Genomic DNA, 13135 nt, shown 5'->3' on the forward strand with positions numbered 1-13135 from the left:
AGTTAGTTCTCCAAGGGTTGGTGTACAATATTCAGTTTAAGGCGTCCCATATCGCAGGCCAGCATAATGTTAAAGCTGATTCTCTTTCTCGACAGCAATGGTCACGTTTCCGGGCCAGCTTCCCGGACTCAGAGGAACAGGCAATAGCAATTCCCCAGTCTTTTCTGCAATTGATCTACAACGTAGATCTCAAGAGCTCTTGAGTTACTCCATTTCCGACAATACTAGGAAGTTGTATGACACGGCACTGAATGTTTTTAACATCTTTCGCAAGGCTTACTACCACGAAGAAAAGTGGCCTCCTCATTCCTACGAATTAGTAAATTTCGTGTCGTACCTATCATATAAGCAATTTTCTCCCAACACAATTAAATCTTACATATCTGGGTTATCATATTTTTGCAAGCTACACAATGTCCATGATTCTACTCAATCGGTTTTACTCAGAAAAGTTCTGGTCGGAATGACCCGTAAAAACCTGCGTGTTGACGACAGGAAACCACTTACATTGGATATATTGTCGAGTATACTTCGCTTGCTGCCTACAATTTGCAAATCCCCATATGAATCTGCGCTATTCTCGGCCATATTCACAACCGCTTTCTTCGGGTATTTCAGAATGGGAGAACTGGTTCAAAATTCAGTGCATGACCCTGGCCATGCCATCCAAGCTAGGGACGAAATCTACCTAGAACACAATAATACAGTCCCCATTTTCCTCAGACACTCAAAGACTGACCAGGTGGGAAAGGGGGTAACTATAACGCTATCCTCTACGCTTCAGTCTATACATGCCCAGTGCGCACTATGCTATCATTCATGCATTTAAGACCCAAAATCCCAGGACCATTTTTTGTCACCTCTCGGGCAGACCAGTGACTAGGTACCAAGTAGCGTCTGTTTTTAACATGGCTATAAGTAATTTAGGATTAGACAACCGAGTATACAAAACCCATTCCTTCCGCATCGGGGCAGCTTCCTCTGCTTGGGTCATGGGAACTAGCGAACAAGATATTGCTAGTAAGGGCCGGTGGAAATCTCGTTGTTTGTTCAAGTACATTCGGAAATAAGATTCACTATGTTGTAGTGCCTCGAGCTCAGAGGGGGGGGGGGGGCTAAAGTATAATGATTAAAAAATACAAAATATTCACATTGTAGGTCCAAAAAGAATTTGGATCATTGGGTCGTCCATAATTAAGCATGCTTTTTGCTATGCTAGAACATCTTCATTCGATGCCAACCTAGAGTTAGCCCGCCATAATGCTACCATATTTTGGCAAGGCAAAGGGGGCATGAGACTGGAAAAGATTTACCCTTAAGTTAGGACACTGCTGAAGGTAGAAGATGCCCCTCACATGCTAGTTATACATTGTGGGGGCAACAACATCCCAATGGACAAAGGGGAGAAATCAGCTGACTTGCGTTTCAGGCTAAAGGCTGTGTTGAAAAAATCAACAGCATTACTACCATCAACAATATTGATTTGGACTCAGATACTGCCACGCCTTCACTGTAGGGGGGAATAAACCAAGCTGTCATGGAAAGAATAAGAATTCGTGTAACAGCCATGTGGCTACTTATATGCTTAGGTCAGGGGGAAAGTACATCAGGTATCCAGAGTTACATCGCGTCAACACGGGCATGTTCTTTAAGGATAAAGTCCACCTTTCCGACATGGACAATAACTTGTTTTTGTTTAGATTGCAACAGGCATTGCACGCCTTTTTTAAGGATAATTCCGTTCAGGTTTCCCCGAGACTTGGCGAAAACGGGCCATGGCTGCGCTGACTGATTGATCATTCTTTTAGTCATAGTTTTTTTTATTTTCCTACATTTATATTGACCATTTATAGACTATTGCAGGTCTATGATTTCTGTATTGACAATTAGTATCACCTAGTCATTTTTGGCGTTATTGATTGACTTGATGATTTTTCACCCAGTACTCGATTGACATGGATATTAATTGGTGTTGAAGGTGGCAGGGGGATTAAAATTTAAATCCACATATGGGCTAGAGTGATTATTTAATATTGCCTCATCGTGTCAAGCACACTCTGATATGTTATTCGTAACCGTGTAGTATCGTACGGGTTGCCCTACTGGTGGCACAGCCTATGCCTGAGCATAGTCTCGTGGCGGCTATTTTGTCTCACCAGTAGCGCTCAACAGCTTGTTTTCCTCTTTGACTTTGTGTTTAAATGATTGAATTTTGCCATACTAGGTGATCAAACAAGTGACCATCTGTGCCCAGGGCCCACCTGTTCATGCTTGTATTGTTCAGGGATGCCAGAAAGGCAATAATTGATGCCTGGCTCCCTTATTGTTATTGTAAATTGCAGCCGTGGCCAATATCGCCAAATAAAAGTTTTTCAAGGTACATTATGCCATTTCTTCAATTTTATTTTGTGCATGAGGATATGCAAGTCTGGGCTCAGTGCATCTTTTTATAAATTCCATAATCTTGTTATTCATAAGCGAAAATCTTGATTTATATTTTTTATTACTGTGCTATTTTCCGGCATCTCAAGGGCACAACCTCGGGTTCTTAGAGTCATCCACGTCACAATTTTCAGGATATTAGCCGAACACAGCAAAAAATGTGACATCATACGCAAAGTCGTCAGTCGTCTGCAAACAAATCCAACCCTCCCTACCACACCCCATTTTAATGTTAGATCGTTTTTATCGAACATTACTGCCGCTTCTCGTTTTGTTTTCTTGTGTCAATTTCAGATAAGCAGTTGGATTTCTCCCTTACATGCCAATATCCCAATCGTCACGGCTGGAAACATTTCTGCGCCTGGAACAGCTTATGGTCAAGGCGGCTATTTTGGCTCACCAGTAGCGCTCAACAGCTTGTTTTCCTATTTGACTTTGTGTTTAAATGATTGAATTTTGCCATACTAAGTGATCAAACAAGTGACCATCTGTGCCCAGGGCCCACCTGTTCATGCTTGTATTGTTCAGGGATGCCAGAAAGGCAATAATTGATGCCTGGCTCCCTTATTGTTATTGTAAATTGCAGCCGTGGCCAATATCGCCAAATAAAAGTTTTTCAAGGTACATTATGCCATTTCTTCAATTTTATTTTGTGCATGAGGATATGCAAGTCTGGGTTCAGTGCATCTTTTTATAATGTGATTTAACCACTAGAGGTTAAATCCATTTATCAAAGTGATACGGAGCTTTTATTTTTTATTACTGTGCTATTTTCCGGCATCCCAAGGGCACAACCTCGGGTTCTTAGAGTCATCCACGTCACGATTTTCAGGATATTAGCCGAACACAGCAAAAAATGTGACATCGTACGCAAAGTCGTCAGTCGTCTGCAAACAAATCCAACCCTCCCTACCACACCCCATTTTAATGCTAGATCGTTTTTATCGAACATTACTGCCGCTTCTCGTTTTGTTTTCTTGTGTCAATTTCAGATAAGCAGTTGGATTTCTCCCTTACATGCCAATATCCCAATCGTCACGGCTGGAAACATTTCTGCGCCTGGAACAGCTTATGGTCAAGGCGGCTATTTTGGCTCACCAGTAGCGCTCAACAGCTTGTTTTCCTATTTGACTTTGTGTTTAAATGATTGAATTTTGCCATACTAGGTGATCAAACAAGTGACCATCTGTGCCCAGGGCCCACCTGTTCATGCTTGTATTGTTCTGGGATGCCAGAAAGGCAATAATTGATGCCTGGCTCCCTTATTGTTATTGTCAATACATAAATAACAATATTATCGAATATATAACGAAATTCATTGAATATACATTAAGATTTATTGAATATAAATCAAGATAAATAACAATATTATCGAATATATAACGAAATTCATTGAATATACATTAAGATTTATTGAATATACATCGGTTAATTGAATATAAATCAAGATTTATCGTATATAAATCAAGATATATCGAATATGCATCAATATTTATTGAATATACATAGGTTTATTGAATAAAAATTTAGATTTATCGAATATAAATCAAGATGTCTCGAATATACATTAACATTTTCGCATATAAATAACAAGATTATTGAATACTATAGTATACATCACGATTTATCGAATATAAATCAAGATTTCACATATTAATAACATAATCATCAAATATAAATCAAGATTTTCACGTATAAATGCAGATTTGTATAAGATTGTAACGTATTAGCCTGTGTCGATATTTCTTTTTAAATCTGCGCTTCATGTCTCCTAAAAGTAAAACTGTGAAAAATAGATATTTTATATCACGAAAAACTAGCTTAATTTTGAAACATTAGCACAAGTGTTAATTATGCAGGACAAATAGAGCTCTTATCACATATATTAGTTAGTCGTTTGTCCTACACGGGGTAAAACCCACGTCAGTCACGAATAGTACCTTTCTGGAATTTCCATTTCAGTTTATATCCCCACTCTTGTGACATATTCGACCCTGACCTAAATTTAGTCACCCGTTTGAGAAATTATTTACTGCGTGTATGAATGGGAAACCCCCAACAGAATTCCCTTTCTTAAGTTCAGCGATTATTTCGATAGAATAAAGCAACAATGTTTTGGCAGTTTTTGTCATGGCTTTACTTTGAGATAAATTGAGAAAATAATAATAATACAATGCATACAAGTATCAATGACTGTTCAGTGGTACAATGCAATGAATATATACAATGATCAATGACTGTTCAATGGTTCAATACTGTATAGGAATAAAATTGTCAACATGCAGTTGAGACGCAAATATCAATGATCATCAACGAGTTCACACACAATGGTCTACATCGACTTTATCAATAGTATATGATGTAGAATGTTCAATGACAATGAAACAATGACGGAAGCACAATTATTGGCCGCAGACCCTGGAAGATAACAGAACCTGCAGCGGCGCTTCAAGCAAAATTCGGCAGACACCGCCAAACAGCACAATGAGTAAAGCCATAACTTGGGACTTCGATGTCGTTAACATGGTACAGGAGTTGAACATCATCCTAAAAAATATAAAAGGAAACAGCAGAAACAAACCAAAAGATAAATACGTGAAAATTATTCAAAAACTGCAATTATAGTAAAATTGGGTGGGAGGGAGGGATTGCTTGTTCTACGTTGTTCTAGAATTTTCCAAAAGGATGGAGGTTTTGCGCATGCTTCGTGGCAACCAGGGTTGCGGAAAGTGACGACATTTACCGAAGCGAAACTAATAGGAATGCCTACGAGTTATCCTTCTTGGTCTTGCTCAATTCATCTCAATAACACGACTTAACTCATAAGCGAGTTAAGTCGGATTATTTCGATAGAATAAAGCAACAATGTTTTGGCAGTTTTTGTCATGGCTTTACTTTGAGATAAATTGAGAAAATAATAATAATACAATGCATACAAGTATCAATGACTGTTCAGTGGTACAATGCAATGAATATATACAATGATCAATGACTGTTCAATGGTTCAATACTGTATAGGAATAAAATTGTCAACATGCAGTTGAGACGCAAATATCAATGATCATTAACGAGTTCACACACAATGGTCTACATCGACTTTATCAATAGTATATGATGTAGAATGTTCAATGACAATGAAACAATGACGGAAGCACAATTATTGGCCGCAGACCCTGGAAGATAACAGAACCTGCAGCGGCGCTTCAAGCAAAATTCGGCCATATGTCGACATGCAACTGCAGCAGTAGCAAAGATGCATGAAGACATCCGCCAAAAGCGGGCAAATTTTGCCCATGCCACGACAAAACTGCATTACAAAGGGGGTGGGTAAATCTGGACGTTTTTACAAATAATACGTACAAGCCACCCTGTATGCCATTCAAAAATAGAGTTTGTGCTACATCAGACAAATGGGTACCATCTGGAAACAATTTTAGTGTACATTGCTTTAAGTCTGGGTAATTAATATAACCTGCATTTCTTGCCAAAATGAAATTTGACAGGGAAGTGTTTATTCGAGCCCGTGCTTTTTCAGCAGCTTCACGTGAAAACATATGTCTATAATATTTTCTGGGAAGGATTTGAGACCATATTATTCTACAATTAGGTAGCATGTTTTGAATATTGACAATTGTAAGTTTCATGAACTTTGGAGATGGCGCAATGACATAGTACCAATTAGTGATGAAACGATTGTCGCCGATGATCGATTATCGGTCGTTCAGAGACCTACGATGCTACTAATCGATTACAAAATAAAAGTCGCTGACATCGTTGACTAAACAAAATCCGGAAATCACTTCAACTTTGTTCAAATTTTATTTTCTGTATGTCAAACCCGATCAAAAATAAGCAAACAAAATGGCGGGAGATATGAAGGACGGTAAAAACAATGACATTCAACAGTCAAATAAAGGAGCCTATCTCTGATATCTTTGATACATTGAGATTATAGATAAATTCCTATATATTGGAATCCTGATTTACTTACCTGTGAACAAATGAAACAAAAAAGAATTCAAATGTTGTTTCCATACATTTAATGATTCTGTTACATCTAATTTGAGGGGAAAACACTTAAATGCCAATTCCGATTATAATCGATTATTAATCGATTACTTGTGTCCGATTATTGTCGATAATCGATTATGGTTTTTGGTCCGATTGTCCATCACTAGTACCAATGCTATTCCCCCCACAATGTAACATTAAAACATTGGGATATCCAAACTGACCAATGAGTTCACGTAACTTGGGCTCCACGTCCTCCCAAATCATGCCTCTCTTACCAAGCCATTTTAATGAGATGTTGTGGGCCTGTAGATGCAAGTGCTGGTCCGCATAAATGATGAAAGCATGATGATGTGCGTAATGAATTAAGGATGATGCAATTATCCATACTTTGATATTTGCACCTGCAAACTTTGTATACTTGTTAGCATAAAGTATTTTGACGTCGCTAGGTGCATTATACAAACAACAATTATATCCGTATGTAAGAATACATTGCGTTTGATTTCCATCTACCTTTGATCTTAATGTCTTCTTCAGGAACCCCCGTTAGGTACAAATGAGTAGCCCCACCTATTCTGAACGAATGTGATTTAAAAGTCGAAGTGTCGAGCCCAATAAATTTGATTGATTTGTGTAGAATTGCAGTAAACTGATATGAAGTAAGAGGTTACCATTGAGATGGCAGAAAAACGGACCTTCATCATGGGGCCTTACAGAGAAATATTGGTGCATGTGATTAAATAAGGGAGATGTTTCACTACTGAATGCAATTTGTATTGTTGCACCTTTGCACAGTTGATGCGTTTTGGAACCCTTTAAGAGCAACTGAATTTCAGAATTGGATACTCTGACATCACGAAATGATAGCACTGTTGCCTTCTTGCTAGAAACTGTCAATTCACTAACTCTAAGTAACCCAAAAATTGCCAATTCAAATGCAGATGCAAATAGTGTAGCTAGTTAGATGATGCTATGGTTTGATTTGACCAGCAGTGTATGCGTGGATGATTTTTGTGACAGTACATGCACACATGCTGATATAAGCAAGGATTTTTTGCACACGAGCCCTTATAATTATAGTCATAGCATTTGGGTGTCGACTGAGTTGGTTGTGAGATTTGGTGGTTTGACATATAAAGTAACCACAATTCTGCATCGATTGACCCCCACGCTATAAACGTGTTTTTTTGAGATTTTTAATCTGAACTGTTTGTCGTATTCCAACCATGCACAGGTTGGGTTACGACTAGCTCCAAGGCGAATGGTTTATACATATTTTAGAATGCCCTGTATGTCTGCAGGGTGTCTTGACAGGTATATACTCACAAAAACTAGGAAGGCGTCGGTCCACGAATCAATCGACGTAATTTTTTAAGTATTACTCTTTGGTTGCATAACTAATTGTCCTTCGACAATAGAAAATTTTTGACCCCTCTCCGAGTCTAACTCGGACTCTAAAACCTTTGCTAGTTCTATATACTCTTTCCCCCATATTTTGTCTTTAATTGTTTGGGGCACGTGAAGTCCCAACTCATCTGACACACTGATGAGAGGAATTGGATTGTCTAAGGGTGAGACAGATATTGCCACGTTTGTTGCAAGAGAAGCAGCACCTGATGTACTGAATGTCTCAGGAGTAGACCTCGCAGCAGAACTGGAGACCATTGTGGCAGTTGATCCGGAGGCCATTGTATGGGAAGGATAGGATGCGCTTGGATCCTGTGTGGTACTTGTAGTTATCTGTTGGTAGGTCCTCTTTGTTCTAGTCCCTTGGTGTGCATATGGTGATGCCGTCTTCCGTTTTGATTTAGCGCGCAGCATTTCCTTGGAATAAGATATGCGATATGCAGATTTAATTATTATATATATTGATATATCAATTTCCCTGGAATGAGATATGCAGGTGTTAAAATAATATATATTCATAAATTAACCCCACAGGCACATTTCGTTATAAAAACGCAAAGGCCTAGATCTAAATGCTCACAGGTAAAGGCAAGCTAAGTGGACTCACTGGTCTCAACAATTTATATCGCGTAAAATGTTACTGCGTTGACACTGTTTTATTGTATGAATGAGCTAGATAAAGAGCCGTTATATATATGTAATAAATATATATACATTTTTAAACCGTTTACATGATTTGCATAAATTACTCACGGACATAAATATGCAACATCTGTCATCTGAGTAGAAAATATTGAAAATAAATGGAAGTAAATACTCACCGCAATTGAACGTAAAATTACTTAGCCAAAATCTGCACTGATGTACAGAATAAAAAGGATATGATATTGGATTGAGTAGCTGGTCTTCCGAATTGCTTGTTCTACGTTGTTCTAGAATTTTCCAAAAGGAAGGAGGTTTTGCGCATGCTTCGTGGCAACCAGGGTTGCGGAAAGTGACGACATTTACCGAAGCGAAACTAATAGGAATGCCTACGAGTTATCCTTCTTGGTCTTGCTCAATTCATCTCAATAACACGACTTAACTCATAAGCGAGTTAAGTCGGATTATGTTTAAAATCTAGTTGATCACTGGAACGTTTCAAGAACTTAAAGTTTGCCCATATTCACACCTGTGTCTTAGGTAAGCTAGATTTATGGAGTGAGTCTAGTTCAGGTAAACCGGGTTTAAATTCCATTTGAAATGAGTTCACATAAACCTTACCTGTGTTTCACACTTAAAATAAAACTGGTGTTACCTGAACCCCTGTTCTGTTTGCTTTTTTTTCATTTGGTATTACAATAGCTGGGAAGAAAGGTCCAAATTCAACAGAACTAGAAAGTGTACCCTTATTGATTCAGTAGGGTCAAAAAAGGTTTTCTCGCATTTGATTCTAGATCATTTCTAAGCATGTCCGTTATACTGAGAGTATCACGTTTACTAAAACGGAATCCCATACGAAAATCCTCCTATCATAAAAAAGAAATGGATCTAACATATCACGGATAGTTCTAGGTCGTTTTAAACAGTTGGTCGATAATATCCACTTTCTACTCCATCTATGTGGTCTTCCATAGTTAGAATAACACTACCTTTAACATTTAAACCTACCCTAGACCAGGTTTAGGTTTACACCTAATTTCTGAGATGAGCTCACTCATGAAAAGCAGGTGTGAAACAGGTTTATAAAATGTGAGCCCTTCTTACGGGTAAACCTGGTTAAAACATAGGTGTGAATACGAACATAGGTGTGAATACGAACATAGGTGTGAATACGGCCAGAGAACCGGGTCAATTATTAAACATAGGTGTGAATACGGCCATTATGCTAAATGGGTTCCTGTTGGCCTCAAAACTAGAGTGATCTGACTACATTGATGACATTGTGAAGAAAGCATACAGAAAATTCGGATTACTTAAAAAATAAAAAAAAATCTGTTTTATGGTATATTCTATCCGAAATGCATATATCTTTCATTAGACTATAACACGGCCTCTCACATCTGCTGGGCGCGGGTTCGAATCCCGCTCGCACCGGTAAGTGAGAAAGTTTCCCAGTTTACTTGCGGAAGGTCGATGGTCTCTTCCTAGGTACATTGTATCTGGGTTCTCTCTTCCACCAATAAAAAACTGAGCGCCACCATATAACTGAAAAATTGTTGAGTGTGGCGGAAAACATCCATCCATCAATTAATCAATCATTAGACATAACTCGAATACTATAAACCAACTTTTATTCGCGATTACTTTATTTCGCGATTTACCAGTGATAGACTGGCTCACGGTGACTAATTTTCGCGAATGAGATTATCTGAAAGAAATACAAAAGACATTTAATGACTGGTACGTGGAAAGAAATATTCGCGATGATTTGGTTCTCGCCATTCTAGCGAAAAATTCTCGCTCGCGGTTTACAGTATGCTGTTGAAGTATGATCTGGGTATACAAAAGTAGATACAGAAAAATTAGAAACAGTTCAGTTATTCGCTGCAAGAATAGTTACAAGTTTTACAGTAATTTCCTCTAGAAAGTCACTATACTTAGAAACAGATTGGGAACTAAGATAGAGCTAAGCTCATAACAATGTACAAAATACATAATAATTCAGTACCTATTTACCTCCAAAATATAGTACCTAATAATAATAATAAGTAATGTTTCGGAATATTTACTCGAAATTCTTTAAATTATTCATAGCCAAAATGCAGGTTAGAAATATTCAACAAACTTTTATTTCTGATACTGTAGTAAAGTGAAGCACACTCATTATTAAAACAATGTTCCATTAAAACTTCCATTACATGTGTGCAAAATAATGCTGTAAAACCACCAAAATATTTTCCATATGGGAAATGATTTATAGGGCGTTAACAATTGAACATTTTTAACTTCTTTTTGAAAACTACTATTCCAATCCTTTTCAAATTTAGTATGAAGCATCTTTGAAACAAGGCGGACAGAAATTGCAAATCCTGCACTCCTGGGCATTAGGGGCTGCGCAAATATGGACCAATTTTCAAAAATCTTCTTTTCTTCAACCGCACATCTACAGGTATGAAAAATTATAAATGCATAGTGATGTAGAACAGGAAGACCTCTACCAAAATTGTAAATTTCATAATCCCCAGTGTCGAGGTTCTGACTCAAGGCCGGGGCCAAACTTTGCATATAGTGTTAATGTGTAAAACATTTAAATAACATCTCCTTTAGAGCTATCGACACTAAATTGAAACTAAATAGATATTTAAAAATAGCAGGTAGTCATTTATCAAAATTGTAAAATTCGTGATCCCAAGGGTAGGGGTTTTGGTATTAGGGTTGGGCCAAAATCGTCAGTGATTAAATGTGTTAACAATTGAAATGTTTAACTTCTTGATGACTACCATTCCAATTCTTTTCAGATTTAGTATGAAGCATCAATGAAATACGGATGCCATAATTTGTAAATTTGAGGACTCTTGCACCCATGGGGCCTTCAGGGCGGAGCAAAACTGTCAAAATTTGACCAATTTTCAAAACTCTTCTTCTCTACAACCGCACATCTTAAGAACAACTAAATTCATAGTGTGTAGAGCAGGAAAACCTCTACGAAAATTGTAAATTTTGTGATTCCCGGGGCAGAGGTTATGACTCCAGGGCGGGGCCAAACTTGGTATACAGTATATATGTGTAAAGCATTTTAAAAGCATCTTCTTTAGTGTTATCGATACTGAATTGAAACTAAATGGATATTTAGAAAGAGTAGGCAACTCTTTACCAAAATTTGTAAATTTGATGATCTCATGGGTCAGGGTTTTGTTATCAGGGTGGGGCCAAAGTGATCACTTGTTTGTAAATCTGTGTAGCTCGGTGGATAAGATATCGGGTTATTGACCCGCAGATCCCGAATTCAAATCCATGTCTCTAGTCTTATTTAATTGAAATAAAGTTTTGAAAATCAATGTTTTTCTCTCCGATATTGCATATTTATTGCCTTTTTCTCTCATATCTACGTATGTAAGATACAGATATTCTATGAAAGAAAGGTATGACAGATATTTCTATCTTTCATATCACGTGACGTTTATCTTTTCATATCCCACGACGTAATAATCAATACACAACTAGCCTGCAACTTACCTCGATTGACGAACACTAGCGTCCGCAAAGCTCTTGTACAAAAATGAGAGATTGAAATATCCCTAATAATCTCCAGGTTTATGTGACCGGACACAAAAATACACATTCCTTGAACAACTACCACACACTCAACAACAGTTACGTTTTCGTCTTATTTGTTCGCCTGTTTGTCTGTCTGTCCGAAACTTTAATGTTGCTCATAACTTTGAGTGACTTTAGAGGTAATATTTCATATATGCATTCCTTGTGACAAAATATATCTTTTGATCCCACTGTTTTAGTCTTTTGACCTTAAAGCGTTTCTTTGTTGCCACCGGAGACATTGTGTTTTTCAATAAAAAATTTTTATACTTTTTTCAGATCAGCTTTCCTTTTACAGGAATTGTTTTCAGTTTGTACAAAGCTGTGTAAAGGTGATGTCATGCCATCGTGCAATCAAAGTAAGCTAGAGTTTTACAATGTAAAAATAATTATACATCCCAAGTTCCTCACCACAACACGCATCTGGGTCTATCCCTTGCAGTCACAGGGGCTAAGTCTATATTTATGGTATCACAGGGTTCGGACCCAAAACGGGCTTAGCCCCTGTGCTTGCAGTCGGTAGTCGTAAACTGAAAGTGAAACTAGATGTCCAGCCTCACCTTTATTTAATTAATTGAAAATTAATATCAACATGGCAAACGGTTACAGTATATATGAATTGTTTTACGTTCGGATTTATTTCTGTTTTTATAGATGATTTCTTAATATAAATATAGATTTGTTAATTCATTTAGAACTAAAATTGCAAGCTATGTAAAACCCACAAAATGAACTGAAGCAAAAATGTTAAAATAAAAATGTTTTAATGGAATTGCGAAATCTAAAATGTTAAGATATAATTGTGTTATAGCTCCATATCATACCCAAGAAGGGTTCAACTAAAGGAAACAAACAATAGAGGGCAAATAAGAAGTTGCGTATTGTAATTCCCTCCTCTATTCTATAACACATAAATGGCATAGCCAATCCTATTCAAGTACCGAAGGAAATAATATTCATGTTGATATATCAAGTAATTGCCTTCCACTCCCTCACAGTGCTATTGAACGAAATCATATAGAAAGAGACATAA

General features: G+C 37.5%; 1 long non-coding RNA gene and 1 pseudogene across 1 annotated transcript; one reads left to right on the plus strand and one right to left on the minus strand.

Moving 5' to 3' along the window:
* LOC130054971 (uncharacterized) lies at nt 1-1526 on the plus strand (annotated as a pseudogene).
* Nucleotides 1527-3810: 2284 nt separating this feature from the next.
* LOC125651419 (uncharacterized) lies at nt 3811-8960 on the minus strand. Its single transcript, XR_007361239.2, has 2 exons — nt 8685-8960; nt 3811-8280 (listed from the first exon to the last, which is right to left on the minus strand). It is a non-coding gene; the product is annotated as an uncharacterized LOC125651419 (long non-coding RNA).
* Between the last annotated feature and the right edge of the window lie 4175 nt (nt 8961-13135).

Source organism: Ostrea edulis, chromosome 5 (genome assembly GCF_947568905.1).
Source record: "Ostrea edulis chromosome 5, xbOstEdul1.1, whole genome shotgun sequence".
NCBI lineage: Eukaryota > Metazoa > Mollusca > Bivalvia > Ostreida > Ostreidae > Ostrea > Ostrea edulis.